This window comes from Lathyrus oleraceus, chromosome 7 (assembly GCF_024323335.1).
Source record: "Lathyrus oleraceus cultivar Zhongwan6 chromosome 7, CAAS_Psat_ZW6_1.0, whole genome shotgun sequence".
Lineage (NCBI taxonomy): Eukaryota > Viridiplantae > Streptophyta > Magnoliopsida > Fabales > Fabaceae > Lathyrus > Lathyrus oleraceus.
Genome location: NC_066585.1, coordinates 425,372,000 through 425,399,402, shown reverse-complemented (window position 1 = coordinate 425,399,402; position 27,403 = coordinate 425,372,000).

Sequence of the window (27,403 nt, the reverse complement as noted above, 5' to 3'; positions counted from 1 at the left end):
CGAACATGACTATACCATCCTCTTATCTTAATTGCACTCAAGTTCGGGTTAGAACTTATCTCACCACTTAGAGATCACCAAGCACAACAAGCAGATTATATCATACAAATATACATACATCACATATATACAATTATATAGACACAAAAAAGTAGGCTAAACCCACTGGAGACTACTCCCCAGTAGAGTCGCCACTTAATTTCTATAGCGGTAAATTCATGATCATCAAGCTATGGATAAGCAAGACATCAAATAATAAGAGTCGCCACCGCGCTTTTATTGTTTTCAAGGGAAAAGGGAAAAGTACGAACAGAACCCAAAAAATAAGAAGTTTTCATATCAAAACTAATAAAATTCCAGAGATTACAGGTAAGGGGGTTGGTTACACAGAGGGAAGGTGTTAGCACCCAAAGTGTCCTAGGTACTCCTAGGGAGCCATTTTTTGTGTGCATGTGTATTTTATACAAAGTGATGTTTACAAACAAATGGAATGGGGGGATGAGAAAAGAATTTTTTATGTTTTTGTGTTTGACAAGACCACCAGACTTGTGCCTACGTACCAACATAAAAATGAGGGATCAAAACCTCATAGTTCGTGATACAAATTTCAAAGTGAGTGCATTGCTTTTAACAAAATTTAGGTTTAAAAGGCACAAAGGCCTAAAAATGGTTTTAATGGGTTAATTCTTTTTGGCTTTTGAAAATTTTAAGTCAAGTATAGTTAAGTATATTTACAAGCTTGATTTAAGAAAAGAAATTTGAAAATGCAATGGCATAAGGCCAAAGTTTCTAATTTGCAAAGGGGTCTAAGTTTAGAAAAAACAAGTTCAAACAAAGAAGTTACTAAAAGGAGAGAGAGATTTTGAAATTAAAGAGATGAGGAGGAGATGAAGAGACTAATCCTAAGCATAAATTTAAAAGTTAAGAGTTGAAAATATCTAACCAATGGGCTGCAATCCAATAGGCAAGAATGCCGTATAGAAACCCAAATTCCCTAGGACATTAGAATCAAGCAACAAAAAATGCATAACATATTAACTTGAAGAGCAAGGCATCAAATAAAGATAGCCACATCCAAGCTTTATCCACTTCATAATCTTCTTCAAATTGGCCTATGTAGCAGATGAATTCCACAAGTCACAGGTTTAAAATAACAGCTTCACAATGATCATGTTTCAGATGAACTCAGATGGATCTCCAATGATGTATCAGATGAAGTTTCAAATTGCAAGTACTTAGTTACATGAAAGTTGGCATTGGCCAAGTCCTTTTGTATAGGGATATTGTCTAAATTCTAAGTCCAATTGTCCAAGATCAAACCAACAGTCCACACAATAGTTTTTTAGGGTTTTTGTTCTTATTATGTACATTAATAGTCAAAGACCACACAAGCAAACAAAATATGCACAAACAAGATATATCACACAATATGGTCCAAGTGGACAAAGTGAAAATGACATTAATATAAACAATTAGAATGGTATGAATAATGGCAAATGAATAGAGCTCAAAATTAAAGGGCATTAAAAGTAAATGGCTTGAAATTAAATGTTAGTTGTTAATGAATTAGAAGTTAGTATTGCTTTTGCTTTTTATTTTTTTAAAGTCATTCTTTGGAGAACACTCAACCCACTTGTCACAAACATGGATCCTTGAACCAAGACATCTTCTAAAGGAAGGAAAAAAGGCCAAGTTTCCACACAATACCATGAAAGAGGGGAGACTTACAATCTCACTAACTAGAATGCTATGCCTTGTTGTGTCAAAAATTTAGTGCAATATTAAGCAATCGTAATTGGACTTATGTAGAAGTCACAACTATTTGAGGTTGGGCAATAGAATTTTGGTGTTAATGCATGTTAGAGACATAGTATAATGGACTATGCTCATGAAACATACCACACACAAAAAGAATATGCAAAAGAGGTGGCCTAATCTCATCCATACTAATGTTGATTTTTCAATCAACTAGCCTTAGGACCTTGAGATATCATAGGCCAAATGAAATGCATGCATAAAGAAGGGGAATTAGATGAAGAGGGAGGGGAATGGATCAAAACTCAAATTGGACAAAGTAGGACTTTTACCAAATTAAGATCATTCGTTTATTTTCGGAGATGGAATATACATTCCATCAATCCCCTAAATCCAATGATCTTAACCTAGCAAAGTCAAGTCAACCTTGACCAAGGCCCAACAACACAAGTCAAACTTGTACAAACAATTAAAATGGCTCAACACAATTATTTGACATTTATTCAATTTAAAAATACTAAAAATAGTGCATTAAATTAAATATGGTTTGTCAAATTCCTAAAATCTCATTAAAACACCAAAGAAATGGCCATGAGATTTATCATAGGTCAAACAAGGTCAAAGAACCTTGGAGAAAAAATTTCAGAATTTTTGGAAACCTAAAAGTATTTTTAAACAATTAAAAATATTCATAAAATTAATTAAATCATGAAAAATATTAATAATGATCCAAAAAATAATTTTAATTAAAAATATGAAAGAGGATTTTATTTAAAAAAATTTGGTGAAACTCTCATATTTTTTGGATCAATATTAAAATTAATATGAATTAATGAAAATAAAACAAATTAAATGAAATTCAAATAATCAGAAAAAACGTGGACCACTTGATCTCCCTCATTAATTAAGGTGGCAGATCAAGTGGATGAGAATGCGCGCTCCATGGTACACTTGAGTCAGTGTGCCACATCAATGGTAATCAGAACCAACGTGTGAGATTAAAACATTTCAAATGAGATCAATGGCTCAGAACCTGTCCAGCACACCACCGGCGCTGGACCTCCGATCACCTTCTCAGGCGAGACTCACTGGAATGGTTCAGTCATCACCATCAAAAAAATGAAAAAGGAGGACATGATCTGAAAGAAAAAATGGCGTAGATCACGAATCTGACCTCAATTTCAACTAACTCCAAATACATAGAAAGATATAAGGAGTTGAATTTTGAGGTGTGTCAACTGAGTTGCTTCGATTTAACCTCAAAGCAACTCAATCTTCTTGCCTACATTGGTAGGACTTTAGACAACCAAAGATCCAAGAGAATTGATGAGAATTTAGTTAGAATCAAATAGAAGAATATTTCTGAAAATTACCTTCAATGCTGTGCAGAACTGGATCTTGATTGCTTCAAACTTGACTTAATCACACTCGAGGAGCTTGTAGAAGTGGTTTGGCAATGGAACAAAGCTTTGGATCCTGGAGTTTTTGAATCTCCAAACAGTGAGATTCAAACTCAATTTTTAAATTGAAAATTCTCAGGTTTTCCTCTGAAATGTGAGGGTTTCAGTTGGGGGGAAAAGTTGGCGCGCAAGGTGTGTTTGAAATGAGCTCAGAGGCCTTGTATTTATAGCATTTGGGATTGATAATTGCACACTTGAACATTTGCTAAATTTGGCAATGTGATGCACAAGGTTGCATGGGCGTGTACAGGACCATGAAGCAATCCATTTTGATCCAATTGCAACTGTACTGAAGTTCAAATGATGCTTGAATGGCAAGGCAATGTGAAATGGAGTTTTGGACATTTGATTTTTCTACTTGATACAGACATGTTAAGACCATGCACAACCCTAGCAAACCACATCCAAAATGCATGAACCAGGACTCTTTAGAAAGCTTAGATCAAGGGGAATAACTTTTAAGTTGGACACTTTTCCATTTGGGACTTGGATCATGGTGAATTCGGAGGTGGAAGTTTGGAAATTTCAACATGTTGAAAAATCTTCTAAGTGTTAAGTCATATATCTCAATATTCCACCTAGCTTAACTTTTTATGTGAGCTCCAAATGAGAAAGGTGTATTCATCAAAATTATATATATTTCAAATACCTTCAAAATGGTCACTAATTTCATGTCATTTGGATTTATAATGATCGAGTTGTGCATTTTTGAAGTTGAGGAAAATCACTTGTTCAATGATATAGGGCAAAAAAATTACCTATAATGTATCCTCATATCACATGCTCATAAAAGTTGAATTATCTCTCACTAAAAATATAAAAGTAGAAGTATACATCTTGAATTTGATTTTGCAACATGGAAATCTTTCATCTCATCAAAATTGAGCAAGTTATGGCCTTGGGAAGTTGACTTTCAAATTAGGGTTTAAACAAAATGACCTATAATGTTTCAACATGTAAAATGACTTTCCAAGCAAAATTAGCTCTATACTTAAACATGAAAGTTGTTTGGAATGTCATTTAGAGTAACTTTTCTCTTGGAATCATTTTAATATGGTGAAAATTGTAGGAGATAGGGTCTAGGGAGACCTAGTTTTTATTAGATGAATTCATCTGGCCAACCACCATCAACCAACTTGCTAACTTTCAATTCTATTGAATTTCTAGGCTCATGGTAAATCATATATGCATAAGATGATGAATTTTTAAATGTCCCTTGATAAATTTGATCAATTGGTGAGATAGCTTGTTGGAGAAGTTACTTAAGATACCTAATCAAACTAGGGTTTCCAATGCAAATCACCTCCAAATTCTTGAAGAATTCTTGACCAATACAACATGTAGAGATAATTGGGACTCATATATGATGCTTTGAGACATTGTGAATCAATCCTTGGTTGTTCTCTTAGCTATGAGGGTCTTAAACCCTAGATATGAACTTGATGGATCAATGATGATCATGCGCTACCTACAAAAGAGTTAGGCAAAATGCAAAGACATATTTTTGGTATTTTGGTTAGTAAAATGATTATATACAAGTATGATACAATCACATAGTGCTTGGTGATCTCTTCCAAAGCAAACCCAATGAAACAGAGGTAAGGAGGATGCCAAGGTATGATCCCAATGCCAATACATATGATGAAATTGCATGAGCGATCTTAGGGTCAAAATTAGGGTCTTACAATCTCCTATTTAAAATCTCTATTCTCTTGCTCAAGATGTTCCATAATTCTGGAGTGATTGGCGCGAGAATTGTATCGATGAGTCAGCTTGGTTGAAGCACAGAAAAAACACCAATGAGACATCTGGCGAAAGAGAAACCTGTTTATGCAAATGATGCATGAAATGCAATGCTTGATTGTTTTTATTTTCAAGGAACTTACTATATTATTTGCAAATATATATATATATATATATATATATATATATATATATATATATATATATATATATATATATATATATATATATATATATATAACAACAATTGCAACAATTTGATATGACCATAAAAATCTCTTTTATTTATATAATTAGAAGGATTACACTAAGTACAATTTCAGAAACCAAATGAAAAATACAAGAGAAAAGGAGACTAGTCATCCGAAGGATCACTAACAACAATGTCAGAAGATCTGGATATAGGCGCGTACTTTCTTCAAATGCGTCGGATCTCGGTCTCAAAAGAAGCCTTCATCTGAGTCTTCTCGAGGACAAGCTGGTCAACAATCTTATTCCAAGCAACGAAAGGCTAAGGCATGCTAGAGGATGAAACCTCTGGCTCTCTCTGTCTCTTTGTCACTCGGTCTTCAAGTAGCTCAATAAGTGCATCTTTGTCCTTAGACTCAAGTTGCAACGTCTCTTGCTTTTTGCTCAAAGCATGGAACCGTTCTTCCCACATATCCTTATCTTGCTTCATCTTGGAGAGTGCGTCTTCCAACTCCTCTACATCTTGGTTAGGGAGAGTTAATGGCTCAGCCACAACCATAGACATAGGTCTCTCACAAGGATAATGCATCTTCAATTCCAAAGCTCTTTTCTTCACCCAAAGAGTGTAAGCTTCCAAAGCTACACAATTGCACTAACCAAACTCGGATCTTCCTTTTCTATACACATTATGCCAAGCATGCACAATCTTATGCTTCAAATGTTGGGGATCTTTACCCTCTTGATAGTAAAGACCTTCTAACAACATGTTATTAGGTTTGTATCTCAAGGGGAACCCAAGTTAACGACGAGCCAAAGAAGGGTTATAGTTAATTCCTCCTTGTGTACCAATGAGAGGCACATTAGAGAATTCACCACAACAATCAATAGTCTCCAAACTTATCAAAGAAGGATCATACCAAAGTATATCATCATTAGTAAGAGACATAAGTGTCTGAGAGCACCGTAGACATTGGTTGTTTTCCATAAAAGCAGACGTCTGAGCAAGTGCGAAATAAACCACTTGTACAGAAGAGGAATGCAACAGACAATAGTCCCACCACCCTTAGAATTCCTTAGATGCAAAGAGAAGTACATATCATCCAACAAAGTAGGCACAAGATTTCCAATCAAGAAAATTCTAAGGGCGTTAACATCAACAAAGCCTTCAATGTTAGGGAACAAAGCTAATCCATAGATGAGCAACACAAAGATAGCTTCAAAAGCGTCCATACTACTGGCCTGAGCAACAGCAGTAGCTTCCTTGATGAGGAAATTAGATGGCAACCCAAATAATCCTCCTTTCTTCACCCAATGAGCCTTTATCTCAGACTTCTTCAAGTGAAGAACTTCATCAATAAGATGAGATATAGGAATCTCTTCCAATCCACTAAATGGCACTTTTCTAGAAATAAGTATCCCCAAGAGATGGGCATACTCCTCAAACATAGGCACAAGCTGGTAATCAGGAAAAGTGAAACAATGGTAGAGAGGATCATAGAACTGCACTAACACACTCAAAAGTCCTTCCACTACATCAGCACACAAGATAGACAGAAGCTTCACATGACGTTGTTTGAAGTCCAAGGGATCTAATACAAAAGATGCTAGCTTCCTTAACTCTTTCAAGTCGGGACATCTGAAACCGTACTTCTTAGTGTTCCTTCGTCCATAATCCATGGTCTGAAAATATTTGCAAATAACACCTCAGTTCCTTGAAATTTTCGTGTGATGAATGTTATGATGCGCATGAATGCATGAATGCAACAATAAAAATTAAGGGATCACACACAAGGAAAACAAACAAAGGTCAGGGGATGAATCAAGTCATTGTCAAGATCAATCATCCATTTTGATGGATTATGGTTTACACCTTATTAACACCCAAGTTCCATTGATATTGACAAAACTTGATTGGATCAACCAAGAATCAAAGGTTTGTTGTAAGTCACGAGCATGGAGTTTGGGTAAGAACCATCCCAAGGGAGTGAAATAAGGATAACAACCTGTATATCATGTTCTAAAAAGTTCCCAGAGTCTTAATTCCATCTATCGGATATTACAAGTTAGGATGACTGACTCATCAACCCATGATATTCTCAAGAGAAACTCGCCTGAGTGTAGTATCGCGTAACAACTGTTATCAATTCTACACTTGAACAGTCTCCGCACTACGTTCTAAATAGGGCAAGAGGTGTTAAATTTTTAACGGTCCTCAGCTTCTCAGACCCCAAATTAGAGATAGTAATGCCTAACCACAAATACTTGTGTGACATTTCCAAATCCAAAAGGGTCTCCACTTTGTAGATGGATCTCAAGCCAACTTGTTAAGGACTACTCCACACAAGTCAAACATGACTATACCATCCTCCTATTTTAATTGCACTCAAGTTAGGGTTAGAACTTATCTCACCACTCAGAGATCACCAAGCACAACAAGAAGATTATATCATACATACATCAATTATACAATTATATACACACACAAAAGTAGGCTAAACCCACTGGAGACTACTCCTCAGCATAGTCTCCACTTAATTTCTGTAGCGGTAAATTCATGATCATCAAGCTATGGATAAGCTAGACATCAAATAACAAGAGTCGCCACCGTGCTTTTATTGTTTACAAGGGAAAAGGAAAAAGTACGAACAAAACTAAAAAATAAGAAGTTTTCAAATCAAAACTAATAAAATGCCAAAGATTATAGGTAAGGGAGTTGGTTACATAGAGGGAAGGTGTTAGCACCCAAAGTGTCATAGGTACTCCTAGGGAGCCCTTTCTTGTATGCATATGTATTTTTATACACAATGATGTTTGCAAATAAATAGAATGGGCGGATGAGAAAAGAATTCATTAATTATATTTTTGTGTTTGACAAGACCTTCGGACTTGTGCCTACGTACCAACATAAAAATGAGGGATCAAAACGTCGTAGTTCGTGGTATAAATTTCAAAGTGGATACATTGCTTTTAACAAAATTTAAGTATGAAAGGCACAAAGGCCTAAAATGGTTTGAATGAGTTAGTTCTTTTTGGATTTTGAAAATTTTAAGTCAAGTATGGTTAAGTCTATTTACAAGTTTGATTAAGAAAATGAGTTTGAAAATGCAATGGCATAAGGCCAAAGTTTCTAGTTTTCAAAAGGGGTCAAAGTTTAGAAATCAACAAACACAAGAAAAGAAGATTTTTTAAAAGAGAGAGAGATTTTGAAATTAAAGAAATGGGGAGGAGATGGATAGACTAATCCTAAGCATAAATTTAAAAGTTAAGAGTTGAAAAGATCTGACAAATGGGCTGCAATCTAATAGACAAGAATGTCATATAGAAACCCAAATTCCCCTGGACATTAGAATCAAGAAACAAACAATGCACAAAATATCAACTTGAAGAGCAAGGCATCAAATAAAGATAGCCACATCCAAGCTTAGAAACTCCATGATCTTTCTTCAAATTTGCCCATGTAGCATATGAATTTCAAGATGCCATAAATCACAGGTTTGAAATAACAACTTCACAATGATCATGTTGCAGATGAACTCAAATGGATCTTCAATGATGTATCAGATGAAGTTTCAAATCACAAGCACTTGGTTACATGAAAGTTGGCATTGGCCAAGTCCTTTGCATAGGGAGTGTTGCCTATATTCTAAGTCCAATAGTCTCACATCAAACCAATAGTCCACACAAGATATTTTTTAGGGTTTTTGTTCTTATTATGTACATTAATGGTCAAAGACCACACAATCAAACACAATATACACAAACAAAATATATCACACAAATACAGCCCAAGTGGACAAAGTGAAAATGACATTAACATAAATAATTAGAATGGTATGAATAATGGCAAATGAATAAGAATTAAAAATAAAGTGCATTGAAGTAAATGACTTGAAATTAAATGTTAGTTGTTAATGAGTTAGAAGTTAGTATTGTTTTTGCTTTGCTTTTATTTTTAAGTCATTCTTTGGAGAACACTCAATCCACTTATCATAAGCATGGATCCTTGAACCAAGACATCTTCCAAAGGAAGGAAAAAAGGCTAAGTTTCCACACAATACCATGAAAGAGGGGAGACTTACAATCTCACTAACTAGAATGATATTCCTTTTGTGTCAAAATTTAGCACTATGTTAAGCAATCGTAATTGGACTTATGTAAAAGTCACAACTATTTGAGGTCAGGCAATAGATGTTTTGTGTTAATGCATGTTAGACACATAGTATAATGGACTAAATTCATGAAACATACCACACACAAAAAGAATATGAAAAAGTGGTGGCCTAATCTCATCCATACTCATGTTGATTTTGTAATTAACTATCCTTAGGATATAGAGATATCATAGGACCATGACATGAATGCATAAAGAAGGGGAATTAGATGAAGAGGGAGGGAAAATGGATCAAACTCAAATTGGACAAAGGAGGACTTTTACCAAATTAAGATCATTCATTCATTTTGGGAGATGGAATGTACATTCCATCAATCCCCTAAATCCAATGATCTTAACCTAGCAAAGTCATATCAACCTTGACCAAGGCCCAACAACACAAGTCAAACTTACAAAACCAATCAAAATGTCTAAACACAATTATTTGACATTTATTTAATTAAAAATACTAAAAATAATGCATTAATTTAAATATGGTTGGTCAATTTCCTAAAACCTCATCAAAACACCAAATAAATGGCCATGAGATTTATCATAGGTCAAACAAGGTCAAAGGACCTTGGAGAAAAAATTTCAAATTTTTTGGAAACTTAGAAGTATTTTTAAAGAATTAAAAATAATCACAAAATCAATTAAATCATGAAAAATATTAATAATGATCCAAAAAATAATTTTAATTCAAAATATGAAAGAGGATTTTATTTTTAAAAAATAGGTGAATCTCTCATATTTTTTGGATCAATATTAAAATTAATATGAATTAATGAAAATTAAAGGAATAAAATGAAAATCAGAAAATACAAAAAAACGTGGACCACTTGATCTCCCTCATTAGTTGAGGTGGCAGATCAAGTGGACACAAACGCGCGTTCCATGATGAAACTCAGTCAGCGCGCCACACAAGTGGTTATCAAAACCAGCGCATGTGATTAAAACATTTTAAATGAAATCAATGGCTCTGAACCATGCCACCTCACTGCCGGAGCCAAAGTCCGGTCACCTTCTCAGGCGAACCTCGTCGGACTAGTTCAATCATCACCATGACTTAAAAAAAAAGAGCACATGATTTGAAATAGAAAATGGCGTAGAGCACGAATCTAACCTCCATTTTAACTAACTCCAAATATATAGAAAGATATGAGGAGTTGAATTCCGTGGTGTGTCAACTGAGTTGCTTCGATTTGACCTCAAAGCAACTCAATCTCCTTGCCTATATTGGTAGGACTTCGGACAACCAAAGATCCAAGAGAATTGATTAGAATTGAGTGAGAATCAAAGAGAAGAAAAAATATGGAAAATACCTTCAACGATGTGCAGAACTTGATCTCTTTTGCTTCAATTCTTGTTTGATCTTACTCCAATAGCTTGCAGAAGTGGATTAGGATTGGTACAAAGCTTTGGATCCTGGAGTTTTTGAATCTCCAAACAGTGAGATTGAAACTCAATTTTCAAGTGAAAATTATCAGGTTTTCCTTTGAATTGTGAGGATTTGAACAGTGGAGGCAAAGCTGGCGCGCAAGGGTCCTCTCAAATGAGCTCAGAGGGTCTCTATTTATATAAAATTGAAGTTTTATTTGCACACTTGAAATTTCTTCCAAAATTGGCAATGTCATGCTCATGCTTGCATGGGCATGTACAGGCCCATGAAGCAATGCACTAAGGTCCAAATTCAACTGTGGTGGAGTCTGAATGAAGCTTTATTGGCAAGGCAAAGTGAAATGGTTATTTGAAGTTTTGATTTTACCAATTGATGCAGCCCTGTTAACACCATGCACAACCCTAACAAACCTTATCCAAATTGAATGAATTAGGACTCTTTAGAAAGCTTAGATCAAGAGGAACAACTCTTATGTTGAACACTTTTACATTTGGAACTTTTATCATGGTTAATTTTGAGGTGAAAGTTTGGAAATTTTAACATGTTGAAAACTTTTCTAAGTGTCAAGTCATATACTTCAATATTCCACGTTGCTTAATTTGTTATGTGAGATCCATATGAGAAACATGTTTTCATCAAAGTTGTATATCTTTCAAAGACCTTCAAAATGGTAACCAATTTGACATCATTTGGATTTAGAATGAGGGAGTTATACATTTTTGAAGTTGAGGAAATTCACTTGTTCAACGGTATTGGTTCAAAATGACCTATAATATTTCCTCATATCACATGCTCATAAAAGTTGAATTAGCTCTCACTCTAAACATAAAGGTTGGAGTAGACATCTTGAATTTGATTATGCAACTTTTAAATCTTTCATCTCATAAAAATTGAGCAAGTTATGGCCTTGGGAAGTTGACTTTCAAATTAGGGTTTAGACAAAATGACCTATAATGTTTCAACATAGAAAATGATTTTCAAAGCAAAAATAGCTCTATACCTAAACATGAAAGTTGTTTGGAATGTCATTTAGAGTAACGTTTCTCTTGTAATCATTTGAATATGATGAAAATTGTAGGATATAAGGTATAGGGAGACCCAGTTTTGATCAGATGAATTCAACATGCCAACCACCATCAACAAACTTGCTAACTTGCAATTCTATTGACTTTTTAGGCTCAGGATAGATCATATATGCATAAGATGATGAATTTTGAAGTGTCCCTTAAGGAATTTGATCAATTGAGGAGGAAGCTTATTGAAGAAGTTACTCAAGATACCTAGACAAACTAGGGTTTCCAAGGCAAACCAACTCCAAACTCTTGAAGAAATCTTGATCAAAATATAATGCAAAGACCATTGGGACTCATATATGATGCTTAGAGACATTGTGGATCAATATTTGGTTGTGTTCTTAGCCATGAGGGTCTTAAACCCTAGATATGAACTTGATAGCTCAATGGGGATCATGCTCTACCTACAGAAGAGTTAGACAAATGCAAAGACACATTTTTGGTATTTTGGTTAGAAAAATGATAATATACAAGTATGATAAAATCACATGGTGCTTGGTGATCTCTCCCAAAACAAACCCAATGAAAGAGGTCTAAGGAGGATGCCGATGTGTGATCCCAATACTAGTGCATATGATGAAATTGCATGAGGGATCTTAGGGTCAAAATTGGGGTCTTACAGATGGGTCTCAAGCCAACTTGTTAAGGACTACTCCACACAAGTTGAACATGACTATACAATCCTCCTATCTTAATTGCACTCAAGTTCGAGTTAGAACTTATCTCACCACTCAGAGATCACCAAGCACAACAGACATATTATATCACACAAACAAATATTCAAATATCGAATATACAAATATATACACATAAAAAATTAGGCTAAACCCACTGAGGACTACTCCCCAGCAGAGTCGCCACTTAATTTTGTAGCGGTAAATTCATGACCATCAAGCTATGGATAAGCTTAACGCCAATAAAACTAGAGTCGACATCGCGCTTTTATTGTTTCCAAAGAAAAAGGGAAAAGTAAGAACAAAACCCAAAGATAAGAAGTTTTCAAATCAAAACTAATAAAATGCCAGAAATTACAGGTAAGGGGGTTGGTTACACATAGGGAATGTGTTAGCACCCAAAGTGTCCTAGGTACTCCTAGGGAGCCCTTTTTTATGTGTGTATGTGTTTTTGGTATAAAAGATGTTTGAGGATAATAGAGTGTGGGGATGAGAAAAGAATTCATTGATTATATTTTTGTGTTTGACAAGACCTTCAGACTTGTGGCTACGTACCAACATAAAAATGAGGGATCCAAACCTCATAGTTCGTGGTATGAATTTCAAAATGAGTGGATTTCTTTTAATCAAAATTGAAGTTTAAAAGAGGCACAAAGGGCCCAAAAGTTTGAATGGTTGTTAGTTCTTTTTGTCTTTTGAAATTTTAAGTCAAATATGGTTAAGTTCATTTGCAAGTTTGATTTGAGAAAAGAGTTTAAAAGATTGCAATGACATAAGGCCAAAGTTTATAATTTGGAATAAGGTCTAAGTTTTGAAATCACAAGCAAAGAAGGTTTTTTTTAAAAGGGGGGAGAGATTTTGAAATTTAAGAAGTGGGCGGAGATGAAGAGACTAATCCTAAGCATAAAATTAAGAGTTAAGAGTTGAAAAGATCTGACCAATGGGATGCAATCTAACAGACAAGAATGTCAAATAGAAAACCCACTTTCCCTTTGGACTTTGAATCAAGAAAATATCCACAAGAAATTAGCAATATGAAGAGCAAGGCATCAAATAAAAATGGCCACATCCAAGCAAGCAAATCCATAGCTAATAGTCTTCTTTTGTCTTCTTATGTACCAGATGAAATACTCCTTGATTTTGCTCAGAATAAGGTATTAGGCATGAGATCAAAATAACAATTGCATCAATACCATGTAGCAGATGAATTCAAGTGGATCTCAATACTTGCATCAGATGAAAGCTCAAACTACAATAACTTGGTCTCAGAAATGTTGGCATTGGCCAAGTCCTTTTGCATATGGAATGTTGCTTAATCATAAGTCCAAAAGTTCAGATCAAATCCAACAGTCCACACAAACATTTTTTTATGGTTTCTTTGGTGTTTATTAGGTATCTTAAGGTCCTAAGACCACAAACACAAACAAAATACACAAGCAAATATATACAATCACAATATATGGCTCAAATGAGCAAAGTGAAAATGGCATAAACATAAATAAGTTAAATGATATGAAAATGGAAATGAATGGTAAATGACTTGAAATTAAATTGCATAAAGTAAATGGCTTGAAAGTAAAGCAAAGTTAATAATAGTTAGTGTTAGCCAAAGTTAATTAGATGTTAGTGGAGTTTTGCTCTCAATTGATTAAGTCATTCTTTAGAGAACACTCAACCATTTATTCACAAGCATGGATCCTTGAACCAAGACATCTTCCAAAGGAAGGAAAAAAGGTCAAGTTTCCATACAATACCATGAAAGATGGGAGACTTACAATCTCACTTACTAGAATGATATGCCTTTAGGGTCAAATTTAGCTCTATGTTAAACAACCGTAATTGGACTTATGTAGAAGTCACAACTATCTGAGGTCGGGCAATAAAAATTTAGGTGCTAATTCATGTTAGAGATTTGGTATAATTAACCAAACTCCTAAAACATACCACACACTAAAAGAAAATAAGATCAAAGGGATGGGCCCATCTCATCCATACTTGTATTGGTCCACCTAACACAAGGTTATTTATGAACCAATTAGCCTTAGGATTTTTGAGATTTCATGGGTTAATAAAAAGGATGGGAAAGAATGGGATTGAAGATGAAGAGGGATGGGAGATGAGAGAAACACAAATTGGTCATGGGAGGAATTTTATCAAATTAAAATCATTCATTCATTTTGGGAGATGAAATGTACATTTCATGAATCCCCTAAATCCAATGATTTTAATCCAACAAAATTCAAATGAACCTTGACCAAGGCCCAAACAAATAGTCAAACATCACAAGTCAATAAAAATGGCTCAACATAATTTTTACACAATTAATCAATTAAAAATCAAATTAAAAATGCATATAAATTCAATTTAACTTGGTCAAAACCTAAAATCTCTTCAAAACACCAAATAAATGGCCAAGAGATTTATCCTAGGTCAAAGGACCTTAGACCAAAAAATTCATGATTTTTGAAAAGTCAGGAGTATTTTTAAAAAATTAAAATATGCACAAAAACAATTAATTCATAAAAAATACCAAAATTAATCCAAGAAATAATTTTAATTCAGAAAATGAAATAGGAAAATATTTAAAGATTTTTGGAGAAAGTCCCATATTTTTTGGATTAAAAATGAAATCAATATGAATTAATCAAAATAAATGGATTAAACATAAAAATAAAAAAACAAAAAAAAACAAGGGTTATCAGATTTCCCTCATTAATTGAGGTGGCAGATCTGATGGACAAGCGTGTGCGTTCCATGATGCACTGCAGTCAACGCATTGCAAACTTGGTATTTAAAACCAAAGACCATGATTAAAACAATTTAAACAGATCTGATGGTTGAGAGCCGTGACAACACACCACCGGAGCTAGAGCTCCGATCTTCTTCTCTAGTGGACTTGACCGGACTGGTCCACCATCAACCATCACTAAAATAAAAAACAAGGACATGGATTCAAAGAAAAAATGTCTAGGAGCTCGAATCTGACCTCAATTTTATCCAATTCCAAGTATATAGAAAGATACAAGGATTTGAATTTTGAGGATCATGAATTGAGTTACTTCGATTTGACCTCAAAGCAACTCAATCTTGTTGCCTACATTGGTAGGACTTCAGACAACCAAAAAACACAAAAAACTGTGAAGAATTGAGAGAGAATAAAAGAGATGAAGTTTCTGAAAAATCACCTTCGAATTGCTTCAAATTCACTTGATCTTGATATGGATTTGCTTGCTTTCTCTTCCTCTTTCTTACAGAAACCAATTGAGATGAAAAGGGAAGTGAATTCCTGGAGTTTGAACTTCCAAACAGAAGATGAAGTTCAAGCTCGATTTCAAAAGAAATCTTCAGAAATTCTATGGAATGGAGGGTTTTGATTGGTCTGGTAAAGCTTGGCCAAGGTATTCATGGAGTTTTGATCACAATGCACTCCTATTTATAGCCAATGCAATTGATTTCCACACACTTTCTTTCAAATGTTCAAAACTAGCAAGTTTCTTCATGAGCGAGCATGGGTGTGCACAAAGCCCAAACAATCATTTGCAAAGGTCCAAAATCGTGCATAGGTCATGCGGAAAGTGTTGCATTAAGCCATGCAAAGATGGAATGAATTTGATCATGAAATTCTTCCAAATGGTACCACACATTGCACCCATGCACAAGTCCTTTAATTTTGATCCAAATGAGATGATCTTAGAAGTTTTTGAAAGGTGAGATCAAAGGGAACAACTTTCATGTTGAACACTTTTCCATTTGAAGCTTTTATCATGATTAATTTTGAGGTGGAATTTTGGAAAATCAAACATATTTGAAAATTTTCTAAGTACCAAGTCAAATGTTCACTTCTTCCACCTTGAATAACTTTTGCTATGGGCTTCAAATGGAAAAGAGTCCTTCATCAAAGTTGTATCTCTTTAAAACCTCTTAAATTTGGTCACAAATTTGACTTCATTTGGATTTGGCATGAAGGAGTTATTCATTTTAGAAGTTGAGGAAAATCACTTGTTCAATGGTAATGGCCCAAAATGACCTATAATGTTTTTTCTTGGTGCGTGCATTTTCAAGTTGAACTTGAACTTCCTCAAAACATAAAAGTTGAATTATAAATCTTGAATTTTATCATGGAATTTTAATTGCTTTCATCTCTTAAAAATTGGGCAAGTTATGGTCTTGGGAAGTTGACCTCCTAACTATGGTTCAAACAAAATGACATATAATCTTTCACCATAAAAATGACTTTAAAAGCAAAACTATCTCTTTACTTCAACATGAAAGTTGTTTGAAATTTAATTTGAGTAACCTTTCTCTTGTAATCATTTTCATATGACAAATATTGTAGGCGATGGGGTCTAGGGAACCCTAGTTTTGACCAGTTGACTTTCTCCGGTCAACCACCATGAACCATCTTGCTAGCTTGATATTATCTTAACTTTTGGGACTCATGGAGGATAATATATGCATAATATGATGTAATATGAAATATACCTTGAAATATTTGATCAAATGGTGAAGAAACTTGTTGAGGAAGTCACACAAGATACCCAGATGAATTAGGGCTTCCAAGGCAAGCAAGCTTACAACTCTTGATGAATTCTTGACCAAAAATGATATGTGAAGACCATGGGGATCCATGTATGATGTCTAGAGTAATTTTGAACCATTTCTTGATTAGTCTCCTTACATTGAAGGTCCCAAGCCCTAGATATGAGCTTGAAAGAGCATAGGTGAGCATATACACTACCTACAAAAACAACAAACTATACATTGACATATTTTTGGTATTTTGGTTAGTAAATAATTAAATACAAAGTATGATACAATCAAAATATGCTTGGTTACCTCTCCCAATATAATCCCAAGGAATGAGGGGTGAGGAGGATGCCAAGGTGTGATCCCAAAGCTAATGCACATGATGAGATAACATGAGGGATCTTAGGGTCAAATTGGGGTCTTACAGTAGTGATCATTATATTCAATGTAGCTCTTTTCCATGTAAATTACCATTTTTAACTTTGTAAAGATCTATGGAGTCCTGTCATTTACAGACTACCATTATATTAAATAAAATTTAGCTTTTATCCTATTGTTTATACTCTTATTTACTTCTGCTAAATAAAATTGAATTTTTATGATGATAATTTTGAAATAAATTAATGAATAAAAATTATTTTTCTTAAAAATAATAAAAATCACTTTAAGAATAATCGATTTCAGCAAGGAATATTAACATCAATCTAAGAACAAGAAAGTCTTGTAGTGCGGAGCATTTTTTGTTTTCCCCAAGCATTTGGTTCGATAACTATTTTCCTTCCCAACAGTTCGTCATTTACCCCCAATTTGGTTGATAAGTTTCTCCCCGAGTAATTTATCATCCCTAGTAGAGTTGAGCTGATGATCGGTCCCTATCCCACAACTGCGATACTCCTTCTGATATCCTCCAGTTTGTGGCTTCGGAGATCCGAAACCTTTATTTGGTTTCCATTAGCATATTTGTGTTGTGTAACTTCGGCAGTGCATTGGATCCGATTATCTTTTCCTAGGAATTGGTTTATTTCTTAATTTTCTAAGGGAATTTAATGATTTTTTAGGAATGCAACAATCTTGGTCATAGCATCCTCAGCATTTTCGCTTAGATCCCCCGTGCAGAGTTTTGCCTCTTGTATTCCCTGACAAAGTTTATCTTCAAATATTAAAGATCTCTTGTTCTCGGCACTTTTGGATTCTGAGCAGTATTTTGGTTTGGTCCCATGCAGGATTGTCTCCCATTTAATATGGTGTTGACCTAAAATTCCCCGCAAAGTTGACAATTTGGATCCTCAGCAGATCTTTTCTCTTTCCCCAGTCGGGGTTGAGTTATTCAAAGCTAGATGACTTATGTTCACCCCTAGCATTTTCTCCAGTTGGTGTTTCCATCTTGTTGAGATTATCCGAGTGTTGCAACAATGATTCAATTCTATGATATGTGTATCTTTTGTGTTGTTTTGTCAGCATAATCATCAATCATATACATGCACATTCATCAGATATTTCATTATGCATTTTGCATTTGATTTCGTTATTCTAATCCCCTGTTTTGGTGATATCATTACCTATACAAATTTGATGTGTGTGTCCTCCTTCAATTATAGAGTGTCAGCCCCCTTAAGTAGAAAGAGGTTACCTTTCTCATTCCCCACTGAGTTATTTCCTCGTGGGTGATCATTATTTCAGTTTCCTCCCCAGTTAATTATCTGGATGAAACCACTCCCCTTGAGTTGTATCCTCATTGGGTTGAGTCTTTGTTTGACCGTTTCTTTCTAGTTACTACCTAGATGGATATTTTGGTCCCCTGAGAGTCTATTACCCAGTAACTGGTAATATTCTTCTCGATTTGTGAGTACTATACTTTTGCCCAATACCCGTTAAAAGTAATATATTTCCTTTATTTTCCCCAGCGGATTCATTTTCGCGTTTCCTCAGGCAGTATATCCTTGATATGTTCATCCTAACCGGTGACAAATATTCTTCCTTTTTGGTTTTCTACTGTAGCGGGGTATTCGTTACCTTTAGATTTATTGACTAAATCAAAAGTAAATCATACAATTTGAGTCGCCACCGCACTTCTATTTATCCAAAGGAAAGGTTAGAAAGCGAATAAAAACCGAGAAGTTTTATCAAATAAAAAACTAATAAAAATGTCAGAGATCTGGGTAAGGGGGTGGTTATGCAATGGGAAGGTTTTAAGCACCCAAAACATCCTTAGTACTCTAAGGGAGCCCTTTTTGCAAATGTGTATTGTAGGTTGTTATTTGTGAAAAGATTTATGCAAACATGATTGGGGAAATGAGAAAAGAATATACAAATTATTTACAATTTTGTTGTTTGAATGGATAAACCCATTGCCTACGTACCATCACAAAGGTAGGATCAAAACCTCGTAGTTCGGGGTAAAAATCTCAAAATATGGGTGAATTGATCTGACAAAAGCCTTAAGGTCTTTTGTTATCAAAGGGAGAAAACTCAACCTAAACCAACAATCCGCCATGTGAGGAGAGCTTCAACATACTAGTGAGGGATCCACCCTATAATAAGTATGGAAGACTTATAGTCCAATCACTAAGGATAAGGTGAGGTTTACATCAACCACTATGATAACTCAAACATATTGCTAATGTTTATGAAAAAGGTTTTAACAAAGGTGGCCATTGGAACCACAAAAATCATTTGAAGTGAGTTGTATTTACCTATTAGAAGTATTCACAAAAGGAAGTCAAAGTTGACTTAAGATTCAATTCAAAATAAGTATTAATGAAAAGAGTTTGAATTAAAAGTTAGTAATTAGTAGTTAGTGTTTGTATGCTATAAGGAAATTTAGCGCTATGTTAAGCAATCATAAGTGGACTAATGTAGTAGTCACACCTATCTGAGGCCGGGAAATAAAACTATAGGCAAATAAACACAAGTTAGAGATCATGACTAGTAAGCCAAGCTCCTACGACTTGCCATGCCAAAAGAAAAGAAGAATGACCTTGTATGGATTTCAGGTTCTTTGCTTGACCAAGAAGCAACCTATCTTGGACACAAAGCAATTCACTTGATATTTGATCAAGTTGAATTTGATTTGGATCAAAGAAGGTTAAGCCTCTCATATGTCAAGGCTAACCACAAATCATTAACTCATTGGTCAAAAGAAAAAGAAGAAGAAAAGAGATGAAGCTGAAATGTACAAAAATGAAATTCAAAAGACATAACAAAAACACAATGATTAAATGTGAATGGGATCAACATCAATCAATGGTAAACAGAAGTAAAATGAAGATTAGAAGTCAAGAAAGGTCAAACATATTTTTGGTATTTTTTTGGAATTAAAATAATACATAAAATAAAATGAACAAAGTAAGGTCAAACTTCAAATCTAATTCAAATCAACTTGGATAAGTCCAATTAGATCATCATAAGTCTAACATTGTCAAACTAGGTTTGACAAATTTTCTCAACATTTTTTGAAAACAAAAACTATTTTTAAACAATTAAAAATGAAGAAAAATACCCCAAATGGACTAAAATCTCAAATAAATCTCAAATCAATTAAGAAATTGATGAGAATATTTTTCATAGACTTATCATCACCCACATATATTAAGAAAATATTTTTGGCATTTTTGAATATCAAAAAGTATTTAAAATGAATTAAAAACAATCAAAAACAAAATAAGTCACAAAAAATATTAAATGGAATCACAAAAATACTTAAAAATCAGATTATGAAACTAGAATTTAAGAGAAAATTTTTGCAATTGGTCCCATATTTTTGTGATTCCAAATAAAAGAGTTATGAATTTTTGAAAATAAATGGAATTAAAGAAAATAAAACAGAAATTAATAAAAGAGAAAAAATCTAGAGCGCATGATCCAACCTCATTAATTGGCGTGGATCATCATGTGGCTCAGATACGCGCGCTCATTGTGTTCCCCAGTCAAATGCAAAACACGCTGGATTAAAAATAGTCAAACATAACAAAGGCTCAAATTAGATCTAGAGAGTTGGATCCAAAGGCCAGGCGAGTTCCATGTGGGGACGGTGGTGGAAACCACCATCTTCTCCAGCGAGCAAGCAAAAACCGGCCACCAGTTGCAGGTTTTGCAACCTCAACCAAAACACACGGTCCTTATACCAAATTAAAGCTGGGGTGATGTACATCACCCCTGTAACCTTAGATTTCACTCAAGATTCCTATGGAAGGAGAAATCTGAGGTGGAAAATCTAGGTGTTCAATCTGAAGTTCATCAATTCATGAAATTAAAGCCACCATTGGCTTGCCTCTCAGACGAGGACTTCAGAAAACCAAGCAAACTCAAGCAAAGCATAATATATGGTGAGATTCGAAGCAAAACAGTTCAGATGTAAACCTTTGAAATGCAGCTTTGATGAACACGATCCACTCCAATTCTTGATTGCAGCTTGATGTTGAGGTGATGATGATGCAAGGCTTAGGAATTGGAAGCTGAAGATCAACCAAGGAAGTTGAAATTCAAGCTTGAAAAGAGAAGTGAAAATTCAAAATTCCTTTGGTGTGAGGTTAGGATTCAATTCCAGCAGAGTTTCAGGCGCCTTCAGGTTAATCATTCAATGAAGCAATGCATATATTTATAGCTGAAGCTGCAAGGAGAGTGAATGGAACTCGTGTGCATGATCATTGGGTCCTCCATGCATGGGCCTCTACAGGTGCATGTGAGGCCCAAAACCAATTGGAAATGTAAGCTGAATTGATTTGAAGCAAGTTTGGACGTGCAGATTGAATGGCATTTGCTTGTAAATGAAGGTTTCATGTGAAATGCATAAATGGTCACAAATGTTCCTCTCTTCAAAAGTCCCACTTGGAAAATCCAAACATAGGCATATGAGTAATGGTTGGAAACGTCTTGACATAAGGAACAAAAGCTATGTTGGACAAGAATCCATTTGGAGTTTGGAAAATTGTGAAAAGTGGCCATGAAGTTTGATGTACAAAACATGTATTTGAAAAATTTACCAAAAATGACCAACTTCAAGCCCTTCTGTTTTAATGATGCAAGCCTCAAATGGAAAAAGCTCCAACATAAAATTTGTATATCTTTTCAAGAAAATAAATTTGGACTTACATTTTTTATCATTTGGGTTTTTAATGAGAAAGTTATGGGCACTTGAAGTTGGACTTTTTCAAGATTCAATGGCTTTGGTCCAAAGTGACCTATAATGTTTTGTATTATCACATGTACTTATTTTAGTATTATGAAATTTTATCCAACATAACATTTGAAGTAGACATCTTAAATTTTCCAATTCGATTGGTCTAACCTCAAAGTCATAAAAAATGAAGGAGTTAGGTCTTTGGGATGTTGACCCAAAATTAGGGTTTTAGTCAAAATGACCTATAATGTATTGAAATGAATGATGACCTTCCAAGTTTCAAATGAATTTTTGATGAACCTGAAAGTTGTTAATATGGTTCTTAAGAACATGTTTTCTCTTAGGGTCATAATCATTTGACAAACACATCAAACGTTAGGTCTCAGTGGATTTCAATTTAGTCAGATGACTTGACTGGTCAACTTCTCAAGTCCAAACTTCAAATCTTGATGAATGAATGATTGAGGGGCCTCACATAGGCTCATACATGCATAAAATAATGAACGAAAGAACTTCCCTTGATTGAATTTGATCATAGGTTGAGGTTGCTTCATGAGCAAGGCACAGTCAATGCACAGTTGAATTAGGGTTTCCTTGGGAAGCAATTCTCAAGCCCTTTGGTTTATCTTGATCAAATTGGAAATTTGAGATGCTTGGGAGACGTATATGATGATTGAGAGCTTTGTGAACCATTGTCATGCTTGCTTTCATCTTCATCTAGCCTCTTCAATAAGCATAGGAGCCTCCTAGGAGCAAGGGATCTCATGATTGCTTGAGCTTCAAAACAACAGATGTTAGTGACATATTTTTGTGCTTTTGGTTAGTAAACAAAATAAAAAAAGCAATAATATACAATTCAAGCATGCTTGGTGGTCTCAAACCAACTCACACAAGTCCCACCCAAGGGTAAGGAACCAAGATGCTATGATCCTTAAGGCAAAATGCAATGAGTAATGATGTGATGCCATGAGGGATCTTAGGGTCAAAATTAGGGTCTTACATCTACCCAGCAAAAAGGTAGTTGTAATTCCTACTTTTATTCCTCGGAGAATTAATCCTTGATATGTTCATCTTGATCGATGACAAATTTTCTCCTCTTTTTGGTCTTCTGCCCAATAACCGGTAGTTGTAAATCCTACTTTATCCTCCGAGTCTATCCTTGATATGTTCATCCTAACCGATGACGGATATTCTTCCTCCGAGTCTATCCTTGATATATTCATCATAACCGATGACAGATATTCTCTCTTTGGTATTCTATCCAGTAATTGATAGATATAATTCCTATTTTTTCCCCGGCAGTCTATCCTTGATATGTTCATCCTAACCGATGAAGGATATTCTTCCTTTGAGTTTATCCTTGATAAGTTCATTTTAACCGATGACGGATATTCTCTCTTTGGTCTTCTATCCAATAACCGGTAGTTGTAAATCCTATTTGATCATTTTCCCCAATAGGCCATTCTTACCCAGTAGTCGGTAACGAATACACCTCTTTTTCCTCAGTAAGTCATCCTTGATATGTTTACCCTAACTGGTAACGGATGTCCCTCTGTCAAAGTATATTATCTTCCTACCCAGTAAACGGTAATATATAATATGTTTCTGGTACTCCTGCGTTGAAGATTACTCTTCCCCAGTTGAGTTTGATTCAGGTATTTTAGCTTTGTTCTGATCCACCTGATTCCCCTGCAGAGTTTCCCTTATCGCCAAATGAGTCCTTCCATTGATTTATTTTCATGGAAGTTCCCCTCGTGTCTCTAACAGTTTTCAAGTCGTAGCTTGGCCTACGCATAGATTTTATCCCCCAGAGTCTCTGTCTCCCCAGTGAGTTTTCCTTATGGAATGCAGTATGTTGTTGTGGACTCGCAGTCTCTCCGGAGTCTTTTTCTTTGTGGCAATATATTCCCCACAAAGATTATTTTAACATTCATATCATATGCATCATGAGGTCTCTTAGGGACTAAAATTTGTTTCTATATGTTGTTATTTAAGTCCATTCTACTGAGTTGATACGCATATTTTAACCTTCATATCCTCAATTAGAATGTCCTTAAATAGGGGCAACTGTAAGACCCCAATTTTGACCCTAAGATCCCTCATGCTATCTCACTAGATGCATTGGCTTTGGGATCATACCTTGGCATCCTCCTTACCCCTCATTCATTGGGTTTGCTTTGGGAGAGGTCACCAAGCATATTTTATTATATCATACTCTATTTTCCTTTGCTTACTAACCAAAATGCAAAAAATATGTCTATGTATAGTTTTACTTCTTTTGTAGGTAGTGTATGCATTCACCCATGCTCCATCAAGCTCATATACAGGGTTTGAGACCCTCAATGTAGGGAAATAGATCAAGATATGGTTCACATTGACTCTAGACACCATATATGTATCCCCATGAGCTTCACATATCATTTTGACCAAGAATTCATCAAGATTTTGAAGCTTGTTTGCCTTTGAAGCCCTAATTCATCTGGGTATGTTATGTAACTTCCTCAGCAAGTTTCTTCATCATTTGATCAAATATTTCAAGGTATACTTCATTATACATCATCTTATGCGTATATGATCATCCACGAGTCCAATAGATCAAGAGAACTTCAAGTTTTCAAGTTGGTTCATGGTGGTTGACTAGAGAAACTCAACTGGTCAAAACTGGGGTTCCCTAAACCCTATCTCCTACAATATTTGTCATATGAAAATGATTTAAAAAGTAACGTTTCTCTTTATGAAATTCCAAATAACTTTCATGTTGAGTTCAAGAGCTAGTTTTGCTTGGAAAGTCATATTTTATGGTGAAAGATTATAGGTCATTTTGTCTGAACCCTAGTTAAGAGGTCAACTTCCAAGGACCATAACTTACTCAATTTTTATGAGATGAAGGCCATTAAAGTTTCACGATTAAATTCAAGGTGTCCTCTCTAACTTTTATTCTTGTAATAAATTCAAATTCAACTTTAAAGGGCATGTTCCAAGAGGAAACATTATAGGTCGCTTTGGAACATTACCATTGAACAAGTGATTTCCCTCAACTTCTAAAATGCATAACTGCTTCATGACAAATCCAAATGAGGTCACATTTGTGACAAATTTGAAGAGGTTTGAAATATATACAACTTTGATTAAGTAAAATTTTCCATTTCAAACCCATAGCAAAAGTTATTCAAGGTGGAAGAAATGAACATTTGACTTGATACCTAGAAAATTTTCAAATATGTTTGATTTCCCAAACTTCCACCTCAAAATTCATCATGATCCAAGCTTAAAATGTAAAAGTCTTCAACATTAAAGTTGTTCCCCTTGATCTCACCTTTCAAAAAAGTTTAAGATCATCTCATTTGGACAAGAATTGAAGGACTTGCTCATGTGTTCTTCACAAGGCTTCATTTGGATGAATTTTATGTTCACATTCCAATTACCATTGCATGATCACATGACACACTTTCAACATTGAACATGAGGAAATTTGGACCTGATTACATCATTTCATGCGCCTATCACATGCCCATGCATCCATGCAAGGGAGATTGCTATTTTTGGCCAATTTTTGAAATATGTAGAAAGCAAATGCATAGCCTATAAATAAGACCATTCATGCTCAGAATTAGGGACACCTTGCCCAAGCTTTGAACCTGCAATCCAAACCCTCATCATTAGAGGACAATCTTGAAGGTTTTCATTTGAAAATTGAGTTTCAATTTCACTTCAGTTTTGAAGTTGAAACTCCAAGAATCCAAGCCTTTCCTTGATCCAATTCAACTTCTGCAAGATTCTAAAGCCAAGGCAAGGCCAATTGGAAGTAAGATTCAAGCTCCCTCGAAGGTGATTTTCCAGAATTTTCATCTATTCAATTCTCTCTCAATTCTTCGCCATTCTCTTTGATTTTTGGTTGGCTAAAGTCCTACCAATGTAGGCACAAAGATCGAGTTGCTTTGAGGTCAAATCGAAGCAACTCAGTTCATGATCCTCGAAATTCAAATCCTTGTATCTTTTTATATACTTGGAATTGGAGAAAATTGAGGCCAGATTCATGATCCTGAGTATTTTCTCTTTGAAATAGTGTCCTTGTTCTTCATTTTCCATTGAGATGAAGTTGGACCAGTCCGGTGGAGGTCACCAGAGAAGATGACCGGAGCCATAGCTCCTGGTTATCTGATCATGTTTGGATGTTATAATCTGGATCTTTGGTTTGAATTACCACGCGTACAACATGTTGACTCAAGACCACCATGGAACACGCGCGTGTGGCCATCAGATTTGCCACCTCAATTAATGAGGGAGATCTGATGGCCCTTGTTTTTTCTTATTTTATTTTAATTTCCGATTTTATGTTTAATCCTTTTATTTTGTTTAATTCATATTAATTTCATTTTTAATCCAAAAAGTATGGGACTTTCACCAAAAATATTTAAATATTGGATTAATTTTGATATTTTTCATGAGTTAAATGTTTTTGTGCATATTTTTAATTGTTTAAAAATACTTCTGACTTTTCAAACAACATGAAATTTTTTATCTAAGGTCCTTTGACCTTGTTTGACCTAGGATAAATCTCTTGACCATTTATTTAGTGTTTTGAAGAGATTTTAGGTTTTGACCAAATTAAAATGTATTTTAATTCATTTTTAATTGATTAAATGCTTAAAAATTATGTTGAGCCATTTTATGGTCTTGTGATGTTTTGACTTTCTGTTTGGGCCTTGGTCAAGGTTGATTTGAATTTTGTTGGATTAAAACCATTGGATTTAGGGGATTGATGAAATGTACATTTCATCTCCCAAAATGAATGAATAGTTTTGATCTGATAAAAGTCCTCTCTTGGTCAATTTGTGTTTCTATCTTCTCTTCCCTTTTCATCTTCATCCCTATTCTTTCCTATTCGCTCATTTGACCAATGAAATCTATAATAATGTCTTAAGGCTAATTGGTTCATTAATGACCTTGTGTCATATGAACCAATACAAGTATGATTGAGATAGGTCCCTCCCTCTTAATCTTTTTTTTAGTGTGTGGTATGTTTTAGGAATTTGGTTCTTCATACCAAATCTCTAACATGCATTAAAACCTAAATTTGTATTTCCCGTCCTCAGATAGTTGTGACTTCTACATAAGTCCAATTACGATTGCTTAACATAGAGCTAAAATTAACCCTAATATCATAGCGTTCTAGTAAGTGAGATTGTAAGTCTCCCATTCTTCATGGTATTGTGTGGAAACTTGACCTTTTTTCCTTTCATGAGAGTTAGTGGCATACTTGTTGAATTATCCAAGTTGGAGCCCTTCTCATGGAAGATGTCTTGCTTTAAGG